This window comes from Rattus rattus, chromosome 14 (genome assembly GCF_011064425.1).
Source record: "Rattus rattus isolate New Zealand chromosome 14, Rrattus_CSIRO_v1, whole genome shotgun sequence".
NCBI classification, from domain to species: Eukaryota; Metazoa; Chordata; class Mammalia; order Rodentia; family Muridae; genus Rattus; species Rattus rattus.
Genome location: NC_046167.1, coordinates 28,432,520 through 28,448,489, shown reverse-complemented (window position 1 = coordinate 28,448,489; position 15,970 = coordinate 28,432,520). Strand labels below are relative to the sequence as shown.

At 40.0% G+C, this 15,970-nt stretch overlaps 1 long non-coding RNA gene across 1 annotated transcript in view; it reads right to left on the bottom strand.

Moving 5' to 3' along the window:
* LOC116883402 overlaps positions 1 to 15,970 on the bottom strand; it is a 108,169-nt gene that overhangs the window by 35,876 nt on the left and 56,323 nt on the right. The window contains exon 2 of the long non-coding RNA XR_004385760.1: positions 5,011 to 5,158. This is a non-coding gene — a long non-coding RNA (uncharacterized LOC116883402). The remainder of the gene's footprint in view (positions 1 to 5,010; positions 5,159 to 15,970) is intronic.

Genomic DNA, 15,970 nt, shown 5'->3' with positions numbered 1-15,970 from the left:
GAATAATAAAAATTGTAAGGGGAAAAGGCCAAGTAACATATAAAGACAGACCTAACAAAATTACATCAGACTTCTCAATAGACACCCTAAAAGCCAGAAGAGCCTGGACAGAGGTCATGTAGTTCTTAAAAGAATGCAAATACCAGTCCAGACTACTATACCCAGCAAAACTCTCAATCATCATACATGGAAAAACCAAAATATTCCAAGACAAAACCAAATTTAAACATTATCTATCAATCAATCCAGTCCTGTAGAGGATTCTAGAAGGAAAACTCCAACATGAGGAGGGTACCTACACTAAAGAAAAGACAAGATATTAAGCATTTTAAAAAAAAGCCAAAAGCAGAGAATCACATGTACATAATGCTACCTACAAAAACAAACATAAAACAGGAACAACAATCATTTGTTTTTAACATCTCCCAAAACTCAATTCCCCAATAATACTGGATACATAAGCAGGATCCAGCATTTTGTAGCATAAAAAAAACAAACTTCAATGACAAAGACAGATACTACCTGAGAATAAAAGGCTGGAAAAAAGTCTTCCAAGCAAATGGTCCCAAGAAACAAGCAGGAGTTGCCATTACAATATTCAATTAAATAGAGTTTCAACCAAAAGCTATCAAGAGAGATGCGGAAGGACACTTCATATTCACCAAAGAAAAAATACACCAAGAGAAAGTCTCGTTTCTGAACATATATGGCCCAAAAGCAGGGACACCAACATTTGTACAAGAAACTGTACTGAAGCTCAAAAGACACACTGAACCCCACAAAATAATAGTGGGAGACTTCAACGCCCCACTCTCACCAGTGGACAGGTAATTGAAAGAGAAACTAAACAGAGACACAGTGAAACTAAGAGAAGTTATGAACTAGATGGCTTTAACAGATATTACAGAAGATTTCACCATAAAACAAAAGAATATACCTTCTTCTCAGCACCTCATGGTACAGTCTCCAAAACTGACCAAACAACCCGCCATAAAACAAGCCTCAACAGATACAAGAGGATTGAAATAATCACATGATTGTATCAGATCACCACTGACTAAGGCTAGACTTCAATAACAACAAAAACAACAGAAAACCCACATACCCATGGAAACTGAACAACTCTATGTGATATACTGGTCAGGGAAGAAATAAAGAAAGAAATTAAAGACTTCCTGGAATTCAGTGAAAATGATGACACAGCATACCCAAACTTATGGGATACAATGAAAGCAGTGCTAAACTGCTTAAGAGGAAAACTCAGAACATTAAGTGTCCTCCTAAAGAAATTGGAGAGAGCCACAAGCAACCTAACAGCACACAGGAAAGCCCTAGAACAAAATTAAGAAAACATACCCAAGAGGAATAGATGGCAGGAAATAGTTAAACTCAAAGACAAAAATCAACCAAATAGAAACAAAGAGAACACAAAAAAAACAAAAAACAAAAAACAAAAAAAAACCCAACAAAACCAAAAGCTGGTTCTTTAAGAAAATCAACAAGATAGACAAACCCCTAGCCAAACTAACTAAGGGCATAGAGAGAGTATTAAAAAACAGAAATGAAAAGGGAGACAGACTAACAGAAGAAACTGGGGAAATTCAAAAAAATCATCAGATCCTACCACAAAAGCTTATACTCAACAAAACTGGAAAGTCTAGATGAAATGGATGGTTTTTCTAGACAGATACAATGTATCAAAGTTAAACCAAGAGCAGGAAAATTATCTAAACAGGCTCATAGCCAATAAGGAAGTAGAAGACGTCATCAAAAACATCCCAATCAAAAAAACAAAAACAACAACAACAAAAACCGAAGGGACAGATAGCTTTATTGAGGAATTTACCAGACCTTCAAAAAAGAGCTAATACCAATACTCCTCAAACTATCCCAGAAACTAGAAAGAGAAGAAGCACTCACTACCTAATTCATTCTATGAAGCCACAATTACTCTGATACCTAAAACACATAAAGACCCAACAAAGAAAGACAAGTTCAGACCAATTTGCTTATGAATACTCAATAAAATTCTAGAAAACTGAATGCAAACACATCAAAACCATCATTCACCACAATCAAGTAGGCTTCATCCTAGGGATGCATGGTTGATTCAACATACAAAATTCATTAACATAATCTACTATATAACAAAACTAAAAAAAAAAAAAAACCCACATGATCATCTCTTTGGATGCTGAAAAAGCATTTGACAAAATACAGCCCCTTCATGTTAAAAGTATTGGAGATATCAGAAATTCAAGGCACATACCTAAGCATAATAAAAGCAAGACACGGCAAACAAACAATATAAAATTACATGGAGAGATAATTGAAGCAACCCCACTAAAATCAGGGACAAGACAACGATGCCTACTCTCCCTATTGATTCAATATAGTACCCAAAGATCTAGCTAGAACAATAAGAAAACAAAAGATCACGGAGATATAAATTGGAAAGGAAGAATTCAAGTTATCACTATTTGTTGATGATATGATATGATATGATATGATATGATGTGGGACCCCAAAAATTCTACCAGAGAACTTCTATAGCTGATATACAACTTCAAAGTGGCTAGATACAAAATTAAGTCAAATAAATGATAAACGGGCTGAGAAAAAAATGGGAGAAACAATACCCTCCAGAATAGTCATAAATAATATAAAATATCTTGGGGTAACTCTAACCAAACAAGCGAACGATCTATATGACAAGAACTTCAAGTCTCTCAAGAAAGAAACAGTAAGAAGGCTTCAGAAAATGGAGAGATCTCCCATGCTTCTGGATTGACAGGATTAACATTGTAAAAATGGTCATCCTACCAAAGGCAATCTACAGATTTAATGCAATCCCTCTCAAAATTCCAACTCAATTCTTCACAGACATGGAAACAGCAATTCTCAATTTCATATGAAAAAAAAACAAAAAACCCAGGATAGCAAAAACAAATCCTAACAATAAAGGAGCTTCTGGGGGAATCACCATCCCTGACGTCAAGCTGTACTACAGAGCAATAGTCATAAAAACCGCACGTACAGAGACACAGGTTGATCAAGGGAATAGAATTCAAGACCCAGAAATAAAACCACACACTTACAGACACTAGATCTTTGACAAAAAAAAAAAAAGCCAAAAATATATAATGGAAAGAAGAAAGTATCTTCAATAAATGGTGCTGGTCTAACTGGCAGTCAGTACATAGAAAAGTGAAAACAGATCCATACTTATCACCTTGCACAAAGATCAAGTTCAAGTGGATCAAGGACCTCAACATAAAACCAGATACACTGAATCTAACAGAAGGGAAAGTGGGAAACAGCCTGGAACTCACTGGCACAGGGGAAATTTTCTAAACAGAACTCCAATGGCTCAGGCTCTAAGATCAAGAATTGATAAATGGGACCTCAGGAAACTGAAAAGCTTCTGTAAGATAAAGGACATAATCAATAGACAAATCAGCAACGTACAGATTGGGAAAAAAAAATCTTCACTAACTCCACATCCGATAGAGGGCTAATATTCAAAATATATAAAGAAGTCAAGAAGCTAACCTCTGAAAAACTAAACAGCCCAATCGAAAAATGGTGTATAGAGCTAAAAAGAGGAATCTCAAAAGGTTGAGAAGCACTTAAAGAAATGTTCAAAGTCCTTACTCATCAGGGAAATGCAAGCCAACACAACACTGAGAGTCCACCTTACTTCAATCAGAATGGCTAAGTTCAAAAGCTCAGGTGACAGCAGATGTTGGCAAGGATGTGGAGAAAGAGAAAGAGGAACACTCCTCCATTGCTGGTGGGATTGCAAACTGGTTCGACCACTCTGGACATCAATCTGGAGGTTCCTCAGAAAAGTGGAAATATATCCACCTGAAGACCCACCTATACCACTTTGGGGCATATACCCAAAAGATGCCCCACCGTACCACAGGGCACATGCTCCACTCTGTTCATGGCAGCCTTATGTGTGACAGCCAGAAGGTGGAAACAATCCAGTTGTCCCACAATCGAAGAATGGATACAGGAAATGTGGTTCATTTACTATAGAATACTATTCCGCCAGTAAGTACAAGGGCATCACCAGTTTTGCAGGCAAATGGATGGAACTAGAAAATATTCTGAGTGAGGTAAGTCAGACCCAAAAGGACATGCACGGTATATACTCCCTCAGTGATATTAAGCCAAAAGAGTGGATATTAGACAAAAAAAAAAAAAAAAAAGTGCAGAATATCTAGGACACAATCTACAGTACTAAAGGAGGTTAACCAGCAGACGGGCCCAAGTGAGGAAGCTTCAATGCCACCTGGAAGGGTGAAGCAAACAATCACGGGAGGCAGGAGGGAGGGGCCCAGGCGGGAGAGGTGAGGGTAAAGGGGACCCGGATCAGGTGTGGGGAGACAGGAGAGAAGCCCTGAGGGCCAGCAGAATGAATGGAAATCTGCAACCTGGAGGAGGTGGGGAGAACAGTCTAGAACGTACCAGAGACCTCTTTATCATTTATTTATTTATTCACTTTACATCCCGCCCCCTGCCCCTCCTCCCAGTATAAATTCTTAAGGATGAGTAGGGAATTCAGATTTCGTTTTTACCCCTAGTGACTGATAAAGAGAATAAAAACAGATAAATAGAATAGAAAGGAAGCGGTCAGAAGCAAGTATGGCAAAAAGTCATATCTCACATCTTCTGTTAAAAGAAAGCGATGGCAGTGTGGACAGGCATGACGGCATTTGCCCGGACACTGGGTCTTCTCAAACACTTCGTTTTAAACAACTAAATGCACAATGTTGTTCCAAAAGCAAGACAAAGGCACAGGCATGTATCGCCACTACCGCCTGGAGCAGGAAGCAGTCTGATTACCCCACGGTCACTTCCGTCTAGTTCAGACCTTACTGGGACTGGTTTTATGTTGGTCACCGGAAGACAAATGTGGTTTATTTGTACCCAAAATGTCAGTCACTGGGAATAACACTGATGTGAGCATATAGGGAAAATCGGCCCCTTGGCTTCTCGTACCCGTGTCGCAGGCAGATCCTGTGGCCAGCGCTGGCATGATGCAGGCTGCGGGTGTGTGGCCGCCCTCCACGATCTTGTCTCAGGAAGCTCCAGGAAATTTAATGGACTACAGCCGTGCTTCACCCAAGAGTTGTCCTACGAGCCCTTCCTAGGAAGAAAAGAAACATTTAAACATTTATATGTATATAAAAAAGCAAGTGTCAGTAAATCAAACACCCTATAACTAATTTAAAATGTGTATTTAGCACTATACCAGGGCAATCATAATTCTTCTGGAGAACTTTTTTTTCTGCAGTGACAAGCTGATATTTAACAGGAGAGTTTCTGATTCTGACATCACTTCTAACAAAAAGCATACTACTGCTTCTGCATGTGTCGAGGCTTCTAAAACACTGTGACATTTGCTGGGGGCTGCTGGTCAGATGTGCTCTGTGCTCTCAGAAGAGTCTATGCAGCCATTTCCTCCCTCTCTTACTCTAATCCTAGCTATATTTCTCAATGTCTAACAGACGCTATCGGAGTCCCTAGCAAGCTACAATTCTGTAGCTACCACAGAGTTCATCCCAGTACAACACCTGCAAAGCTGTCTACCCCGGGCTGAGCGTATCCTTGACAAAGTTACTCAGTCAGAATCAAGGCATTGATACAACTCACAGAAGCGCTAACAACCCAAGCTAAACCTTCTTTTCGTAAAAAGTAAGCTGGGTTCTACCCAGAAAAATACAGCTTTTCGATGACTAGCCTAAGGTTATCTCACAGTAAGCGGGAAGGACGTAGCCTGCAAAAGCTGTGCGAGGTCAGCTCCGGCTTTCCCTCTAAGCCTGCTGGCTCTGTGATCTTGGGTAACTTATTTAATCTTATTAAGCCTTAATTTCCTTATATGCAAATGAAGATAATAACTCAGAACTGCACGATAAGTAAACGTGTCAGGACATGCGGCAATGCCTTGCACGGAGTAAACAAACATGAAAGCTGGCTGTGTGATAGTTTATTTCTGTAATTCAGGCAATACAATTAAAAAGTTAAAACATGAAAGAAGGCAGGGAGATTATAAACCACCCAGCCTAGCGCCTAAGAACGAGCCGCCATGTGTTTTAAATTTGGATCACTGCAGACTAACAACGGAAAATACACATCATTTACATTTTTGCTGAAATCATAACTATACAAAGCATTTTAGTACATTTTCCCCCAATTTGCCATACAGCAAACTCAGTCCCTTAAAAGCATATTTTAACATATATTAAAGACAACAAGAAAAACAGACGCTGTAAACACTGGAAAACCGCTCACTTCGATTCCTAAAGACTCTAAATTGCTGATTCATATTACAGAATAACGGCAAACGAGCTCGCCAGCTTCTGCTTGAGAAAAATACAGCTGTAAAATTCCAGTAAAGCCTTCTAAATTAGCATTTTAATTGTCAAAGTGAAAACTGATATTTAAAAGGAAAATCCACCATCAAATAGACTTTCTTGGACTTGACTACCTGCTGTGATGTCTTCCCATATGCTTCCCATTATCACAAAGGCAAGCACAGACCGCTCACACTACACACCCATACAGAGAAACACGCTAATTAAAAATAGGACAGCAGTTATTTAAATTCCAAGCAAAAATATAACTCACTGAGCTAAAAATTAAAACTGAAAAGGAGAGGGCGAGCCAGGCCTCACTCATGCCCAGCTTAGATACTGCCTTTTCTCCAAAAATCTTACAAGGAAACTTTGCTCTGGCCTCATAAATTATTCTAATCAGGATTAACATTTAACTGCATAAAAGTATTCCTTGTATAAAGCAAGGGGACAGATGAAGTAATTCAAAGCAAATAGAACTCCAGAAAGACCGCTGATAATCTAAAGAATACATTGTTAACAGACTTTTATTTTTCTAACAGGAAAGAAAGAAAACCATTGAAAATGTATAAAGTGTATTCACACACACTTCCAACTTAGGGTAATACCTCTTTACGACGTAAGCAGATATGGTGCTTTTCACATGTCTGTGTACATATAACTTAGCTCTTTCAGACACGAGAAGTCAGACTTTGCGTGGCAGTCACCACAAACACAGAAACAGGTACACTCTATGCTAACCCCACCTTTTCGCGGCCTAAAGAACTCACAGTGTTTCACATTTACGAACTATATGTCACATAATCCAATTTATACTTTTATCACAAAAAAAAAAAGTAAAATGTGGGACGGTCCTCATTGCAGGAATATTGACAAAAAACCTGATATCCCACTTCAAAACAACTTTTAAGCCAGTGTTACCACACATGAAAGGAATTAGCATTTCTCATTTTTTTTCCATGAGGAACCGTCAAGGTTAAATTTGTCCCAGGCTGTGTTTATCAAAAAGTAATAATCGTCTAAGAAGATATTATACAACACACTTATCCTCCTAGAATAGCGCAAGTGTATGAATTGTTAAAAGGTTTGATAGGGAATCCCAACCAGGAAAATGCTCAGCGTTTTGTGGAGTGGAGCAGTATTGCTGGATTTAAGTTTCAAATTGGGTTAAATTTTTGTGTAATAATGTTATTTTCCTTGGCTAAATTGATTGAAATGCTTTGGAATTTGTCAGAACACAGTCGTAATTATTGCTAACTGTTGTATGGAACCGATTTACTACAACACAAAAATACCAGCTGTCACAGTACGTCCTGAGAGGGATTACTGGATATTCTTAGATTGAAGTTCAATCCATCTTTCCATAAAAAAGAGAAAGGCCTGGATGCCAGGAACATAACGCAGTATCGAATGCACCTGAGGCATTTACAATTCCCAACAGGACCATTACAGCCCTCCTTTAAAAAGGCTTATTTTTGAAATTTCACCATTCCAGTTGTACCTTGCTTCTATATATCACACTGGATCAGGTTTTCCTGGCATTGATCACGTGGAAACAGTGAACTACATGAAGGTCTAAGTGCTCAGAGTGCTCACGTCTACCCGGACTACACTCAATGCTTCTGTAGCACTGCTGACCTCCAGTGGCCGATCACAGAACTACAAGTACCTGCAGGAAGACCGGGACGGTAACGATGGCTATGTACATCTATGTGTGTCTGTACTGTGCATGCATTTGTGGCTGTGTGCATGTCTGTGTTGTGCATGTAAGATACACGAACGCTATAGCACACACACACGGGAGTCATGGGACAATTATGGAGACTCGATTCTTTCACCCTGAGTTCCAGGGATCTAGCACGGCTCCTCAGGCTTACACAGCAAGCACATTTACTTGTACACCATCTCACCAGCCCGAGGAGCTTTTTGATTTCTCGTAAAGCAAAAACTGACTTAATTCATCCATCGACACAGTTCCCTGCAAAGTCATTGCCTAATGTGAGCATACATAGTGAGGAAAACAATAAATCGATCTCTACTTGGGCGAGTTTTCCCAAACATGGAGGCAGTCTACAAACCATGTAACCATTTCAGTGGCTGTTATTTCGGGAGACAATGGCCATGATCAAGGATTTAGCAGTCAGGCTTCTGGTTCTGAATCTAACAAAACAATGAAATAACCCAAGTAATAGTAATGTCTACAATATAAATCTAACACTGTAAATCTTTAGGGCAGTTCTGGAGACTCATTAGTGACATTAGTGAGTGAAAGCACTCTAGCATTTGGTAACAGAGCTGCAAATCTTCAGAGACACAGCTGTAAGACAGTGACAGAGGGCAGACAGAGCTCCATCCCACAAAACTCCTCACATGAAATGATGCCCGGGGTTAGGATGTAGCTCACTGGCAGGGCCTGCCCATGCCTTGAGTGCTTGAAGCCCTCTAGTACCACACATAAGCAAGCAAACAGAAACAGTGTGTGTGTGTGTGTGTGTGTGTGTGTGTGTGTGTGTGTGTGTATGTGTGCTGTGCACATAAATACTTCTCATAGAACATTCACAAACCACTACAATCCCGAAGTCCTTGCAGAGGGAAAGGAGGAGCACAAGGCTTAACTACGTTTGGAAAGAAATGCTAAAATAGCCATTTCTCCTTTGCACTTTCAACACCCAGTAAAAGCACTGGTACCTTGGCATGAACGAGGAAGGACCATGAAAGTTGGCCCTCAGGAAGGGGCATCCCAGCTCAGACGTCTCTGAACCATGTCTCTGATGTGCATGGTGCCTTCAGCAATCCGGAATTACCTTCCACCTCTGGGGGGTGGGGGCTAGGGGCAACCAAGCACAGCATCGATAGACTGTGTTTGGAGAAGTCTTGTGACAGCCAGGCCAACAACTTTAAAGAGGACTTCTTGTGTCTGCTGTTTGGGTTAAGTGGCCTCTGACTACTGGAGAGAAAGCTGTTAGCCTAGATGAGAAAAGTCTCTTAACACTCTATGTCTACTTACACTCTAAATTTTGTGCCCTGTAAGGTTTGGGGGTAGGGGGGCGTTGTTTTGTAAATAGTTAATAATCGGATTCCTTATGGCTTTTTTAGCTAGCTATATTGCTATTCACTTACCTACCTTCTTTTGCTGTATTTGACCCCCTCTTCCTCCCCAGGGATCCCCCTTTCCCATGTCCCGTAACCTTTACCCTCTTCCCACTTCGTCTATATTTACCTCTGTAAGGATCTCCCTTTTCCATTTCCCTGTGAAATTACACACCTTGCTATTCCCCTCTCCGTTGCTCTGAAGCCCCCGTATCCTGACAGTGGCTCCAGGGTACTGTCTTGGCTTCTGTCGTTATTACTGGCTATGTGCTCGTATGTAAAGGGTTGGAGCTAGAAGTCTCCGATAACAGAGTGCATGAGCCATTAGTCTCTCTGGGTCCGGATGTGGTTTTGTTTTGCTTTAACACTACGTAGTATTCCACAGAGTATAAGCACCACATTTGCATTATCCGGTCATCAGCTGTAGGACATTTAAGTGGTTTCCATACCCTACTACTGTAAACACCCTGGTCACAAACATGGCTGACCAAGTGTCATGGGCAATGACAGCAAGTCCTGTGGGGCAGTAGAGCTGGGTCACATGGTAGGCTTCTTTTAGCTGCTGAGAATTCTCCACACTGATTTCCATAGTGGCTATACCAGATTGCAAAACCAACAATAGTGAATGATGGCTCCTTTTCCACCACGTCCCCTCCAGCATTTGCTGTTGGCTGGATTTCTGCCATTCTAGCTGGGATAAGAAGAAATCACAAAGTTGTTTCAATTTCTGTTTCCCTAATTGATAGGGATTATGAACAATTTTTGAGCTATTTCTTAGCCTCCACTGCCTCCTTTTCCTTCTCCTCTCCTTCCTCCTCCTTCTCTTCCTCCCTCTTTTTCGAACTATTCAGATGCCAAACCCACTTTTCAAATGGGCTGTTTGTTTTTTGGTTTGGATTTTTTTTTTTAACTGTTTTTGGCATTCTTTGTACATTCTGGATATTAAACCTCTCTCAGATGTATAGCTGGCAGAAATTCTCTCCCATTCTGTGGGCCTCCTTTTCACCCAGTTGATTAACTTTCTTGCTATGCTAAGGTTTTTAGTTTCATGCAGTCTCACTTGTTAATTATTGGTCGGGAACTAATGATTTCTTACTCAGAAGTCCTGTCACAATCTACATCATGTAGGTACTGCCTACCTATGTTTTCCTCTAGAAGTTTCAGTGTCTCAGGTTACAGGTTTAAATCTCTTGTCCATCTGGGGTTAGTTTTTGTGAAAAGTGATAGATACGGGTCTAATTTTATTCTTCTGCATGTGGACATGCAGTTTTCCCAGCACCGTCTGTCAAAGATGCTTTGTTTGGTTTGGTATTTTGTTTTGTTTTTTTTAATAAATTTATTTATTCACTTCCCATCTCAATCAAGCCTATCCCCAACCCCTCCTCTCCTCCCAATCCAATCCTTATAAATCCCTCCTCACAGAAGGGGAAACGCCTCTTGGGTACCACCCCACCCTGGGACATCCAGTAGCAACAGGACTAACATCCTCTCCCACTGTGGCCCTACCAGGCAGTCCAGTTAGGGGAAGGGGATCCAGGCAACAGAGACAGCCTCTGCTCCAATTGTTAGGGGACTCATATTAAGACCAAACTGCACATCACATAGGCTACAGGTATGTAGGGCCTAGGTTCAGCCCCTGCATAGACTTTGATTGGTAATTAAGTCTCTGCGAGCCACCATGGGCCCAGGCTAGTTAACTCTCCAGCTCACTCAATTCATATTCCCCCCCCCTCTCTCTCTCCTTTTTACCAGCATTATTTTCATATATATATATATCTTTGTCAGACTTTAAGCTGCTGAAGTTACCCATCCAGCAGCACGGGATGTCTTTCCACTTTCTAGTGTCTGTTTCCTCAGAGGCTTACGTTTTCATTACAGAGGCCCGTCACTTCCTTGGTTAGGTTTACTCCTAACCTATTGCTAGGCTAATTGAGAATGATACTGTCATCCATGACCTCCTTTCCTCTATGTTTGTGGGATTTTTTTTTTTTGAAATGCTATTTATTTGTGCAAGATAATTCTGTATCCTACCATGTTGCTGAATTTGTTTATCATTCCTAAACATTTTCTGATAGAAGTTTTGGATCTCTAATGCACAGGATTATCATCTGCAAAGAGGATAGTATGATCTGCTTCTCTATTTGTATCCCTTTAATCTCCTTCTCTTGCTTTACTGCTCCAGCTAGTGCTCAGAGGACAGCACTGATTTCAGTTGGATTACCTGTGGGTTTCTTGTACATAGCTTTTATTATGCTGAGGTATGTGCCCTCCATTCAGATATTCTCTAGGACTTTTATCATGAAGGCATCATTTTGACAAAGGCTTTCTCTGCATCTGTTGAGATGATCATGTGATTTTTGTCATTAAGTCCATTTATATAGTTTATTACATTAACTGGCTTCCACATGTTAAACCATCCCTGCATTTCAGGAATAAAGCTAACTTGGTCATAGTGGATAATCTTTTGGATGCAGGTGCGTATTCTATTTGTATTTTATTAAGTGTTTGTGTCTATGTTCACTAGAGAGATTGGCTTGCAGTTTTCCTTTATGGTCATGCTGCTGTTACCTGTTTTGGGTGTAGGAGTGACACTGGTTTCTTAGGAGTTCATGAACACTCTTTTTGGTTGTTGTTGTTGTTGTTGTTATTGTTGTTGAATAGCTGAGGAAGACCTGGCTGCAAGTCTTCTTCAAATGGTTGGTAGAGTTCTACTGTGAATCCCTCTAATTCTGGACTTTTTTTTTTTTTTTTTTGCTAGAAGCCTTTTAATTAGTATTTCAGTTTCCTTATTTGTCAAGATCTGTTTAGGTTGATAACTTCTTTGATTTAATTTTGGTGGTTTCACTGCCTCTATAAAATTATCTACTCCTTTTAGACTTGCCAGCCTTGTTGAACACAGGATTTTAAAACATTCCCTTATTCTGAATTTCTTTAGTCTGTCCCTGTTCATTTCTAATTCTGTTAATTTGGGTTCTCTCTTTCCTTTTGTTAGTTTGTACAAGGATTCTGATGACTTTGCTTATCATTTCAAAGAACCAGCTCTTAGATTCATTGATTCCTTATATTGTTTCCTTTATTTCTTTTTGGCTGATTTTTACTCTAATTTTTCTACTTTTTGCCATAGAGTATGTTTGGATTTGGGTTGTTCATTGTCCCAGATTTTTCAGTTTCATCACTAAGTCACTTGTTTGTGCTGGTTTTGCAAGTTTGTGTGTTTTGTTTTAATGCAAGCACTTAGAGCTATAAATTTCTTCCATAGGACTGCTTTCAATGTGTTCTGAAAGTTTTGTTGTGGTGTTTCCATTTAGTTCCAGAAAGCTTTTTATTTCTTTCTTGGCTTCTTCTTTGACCTATTCGTTGTTTAGTAATGAGTTATTTAATCTCATGTTGAATTTTCATATTTACTAGAATAAAGTTTTGTTGTTTTTGCTGTCAGTTTTAAGTTTTATTGCATTGTGGTAAGAGAGAAGATGGGGTGATTTCAATCTTTTTGAATTTGTAAAGATTTTTTTGTCTCAGGATGTAGTCTATTTTAAAAAAGTTTTTATGTGCTGCTGAGCAGAATGTTTGTTCTTTGGTGTTAGCAAAGAAAATAATACTGTAGATCTATGCTCAGCCCATTTGATGCATGGTGCCAATTAATTCTGATGTTTCCGCTTATGATTTTATCCACATGACATGTCTACTGAGGAAATAGCAACACCTGCTTGCTTCCTGGTCCCATTTGGAATTCTCTGTCCATCCTTTTTCTCTAAAAAGCGTATGATTTTGTATGTTTAACAATCTACAACAAAACTGTACAAATTGGTCAGTTTTGTAAGTTTCCTAGGCAATATATGATGGCTGTCAAAACAAAGGAAAAAAAAAACAAAACAAAACCGCTCCAGGGCTGATAAGACTGACACTGAAGCCTTCCTTTTGATCCATGAAGATGCACTGAGAAAACCAAGTTGACACAATTGTCCACACAAACACCATGGCTGGCCGGCGCGCGCGCGCGCACACACACACACACACACACACACACACACACACACACACACACCATCCACGTGTGATGTACATAAGTATTGTGAACCGGGCATACGGCCCAGTAGAGAAGCTGCCTTTCACGCAGGCATCAAGAGGAGTTCCTTAGCATCCCCAGAGCTCACATTAAAGCCAGGCAGGCACAGTAGCCCTTGCAACCCTCGTACTCTAGAGATCAAGGGACAAGAGATCTCTGGGGCAGTGACCTAGGAATAGCATACCCTGGCCTCAGCAAGAGATCTGTGGTACTAAACAAAGTGCAGAGTGGTCGAGGAAGGTACCAGACATGAGCTCCATACATGTGCACACGCCTAATCACGTACCCACACACAAATTGCCCACATACGTGGGAATATACCTGTGCAAAACCAAAACCAAACAAAAAACTGACACCTTCTCTACCCAGTACATGGTATATGCTTATAATTTCAGTCTGGCCTCTACAGTAAGTTCTAGGCCAGTAAGCACCAAATAGTGAGATTCTTGTCAAAAAAAAAAAAAAAAAAAAAATAAGATTTCTAAAACCAATTCTTGCTTTAAATTAGTTATTTCTTACCACCAAAATCAATTGTATTTTCAAATTAGTAACAGAGTAAATTAAATTAACACAAAATAGTCATGTCAATACACATTTATAATGTGAGAATATCAAAAGCAAACAGTGATGCAATGGTGTACGTAGCCCAGAAAGCACTGTTCATTCATGATATACATTTGTATTAACTGCTTTTCTCCATGGTGATCTAGCCCTGTGCTTGGAAGAAAATCCCCGCTGCCCTTTATAGTAACATAGATCCACGATTGCAGACCCTTGTTTCCTTTATTATTACAAACAGGAAGCTAAGAGGGCTCTGAACTCGTTTAGGGAAGCCTAGAATTGGGCCCAGGTAATAAAATACACAAAAAAACTGTGAAATCATGAAAACACATTTCTTAAAAAGGCTTTCAGGGATTACACACAAAAGCAAACAAGTTTACTTTAAAAATATCAATTATCACATCAATAGCCTACTTCTAATTATAATTATTTCTTCAAGCAACATTTGTCTTTGTTTCCAAATACAGCACCAGGTGACAAAACCTAGCATCTTCCATTGCTTAGAGTATAAAATATGTCTCAGACCACACTTCAGGCAGCTTAACTTAAAATGCATAGACTGTAAAATATATCAACTTTGACAATATTCAATAAATGAAAAACGATTCTTATCATATTTTACTGGTTTTGAAAGCTGAGAATAGGTAAAAATAAGCCCCTTAGACATTCGAAATGCCAACATCACAGTGTGGAGAGGAGCGTAACACTAGGCTGCAGGGGGCTCACTGTCATGGTGGCCTTTTGTGCTTTAAAACTTGAAGAACCTCACAGTCAAAGTTCATTATACCCAAACAAAACCGTACCCTGTATATCTTAATATTGTTTTATTTAATGATGTTAATAATGAACGTTCTCTCACATCTGTTGACTCTACTCTATAAGTTTTTAATTTACATTCCACTGGGTCTAAATTAGAGTATTTTAAGTTTCCAGGGTGAATCAAGTGAAAAGAAAAGAAAAAAGCTAACATTTCCAGTCTAGTGAAAACAGAACAAAAATTAAGTTGCTGTGGAAAGTAACATGCCAGTCATTGCCCAAAAGCTGTGGGAGCGCTTCTCCAAAAGCACATTTCATACAACGACACAAATCACTGAGCCTGAATGCAGACACTTTCCTATGCCACCCTCTGCAACGACAGGACGCACAGATGAGAACATTATGATAAACTCAATGATAGAAATCCAGGACCCAGGATGTAGCTCAGTGGTAGAGCACTTGCCTGGCACGTGCTACCGCCTGCATTCCATTACACACACACACACACACACACACACACACACACACACACACAGAGAGAGAGAGAGAGAGAGAGAGAGAGAGTGTTCAGGGACCATATGGAAGCCAGCTGTAAGTGAGTTTCATGCCAGTTCTTGAGAGGAGACATGCTCACACACACACACACACACACACACACACACACACACACACACACACAAACAAACAAAAAAAACAACAACAACAACAAAAAACCAGGAGATGACAGCAACTTTGGGCAGGAGTCTCTGCACCCCAACGAGCTGAGTTGATTCAGGCAACACCTTGGGGCGTCTCCCTGGCCTCCTTCACTCGACTCTCACAGAGATCCCACCTTTCCTCACCTCCAAATCTGAGTGTGTTTCAAGTATCAGATTTGCAGTGCATCTTTCCTACTGGAGGACAAACGGCGGATGTCTGTGCTATTCACTACTCCACTTCTGGTTACTCCTAAAAGTGATGGACAGAATGAATCAGTGAAAGCTCGACCTCCTGCCCTTTCTAGCCGTGAGAACATAACAGCTTCCAGTGTGATACACTATTCATACTGTTCGTTCCCTCCAGCTCTGCTCAAAGGCCGCTCATCACCACCCTCAATAGCTTAAAGTGTTTCCGGGGCAAACTGAAGAGATGG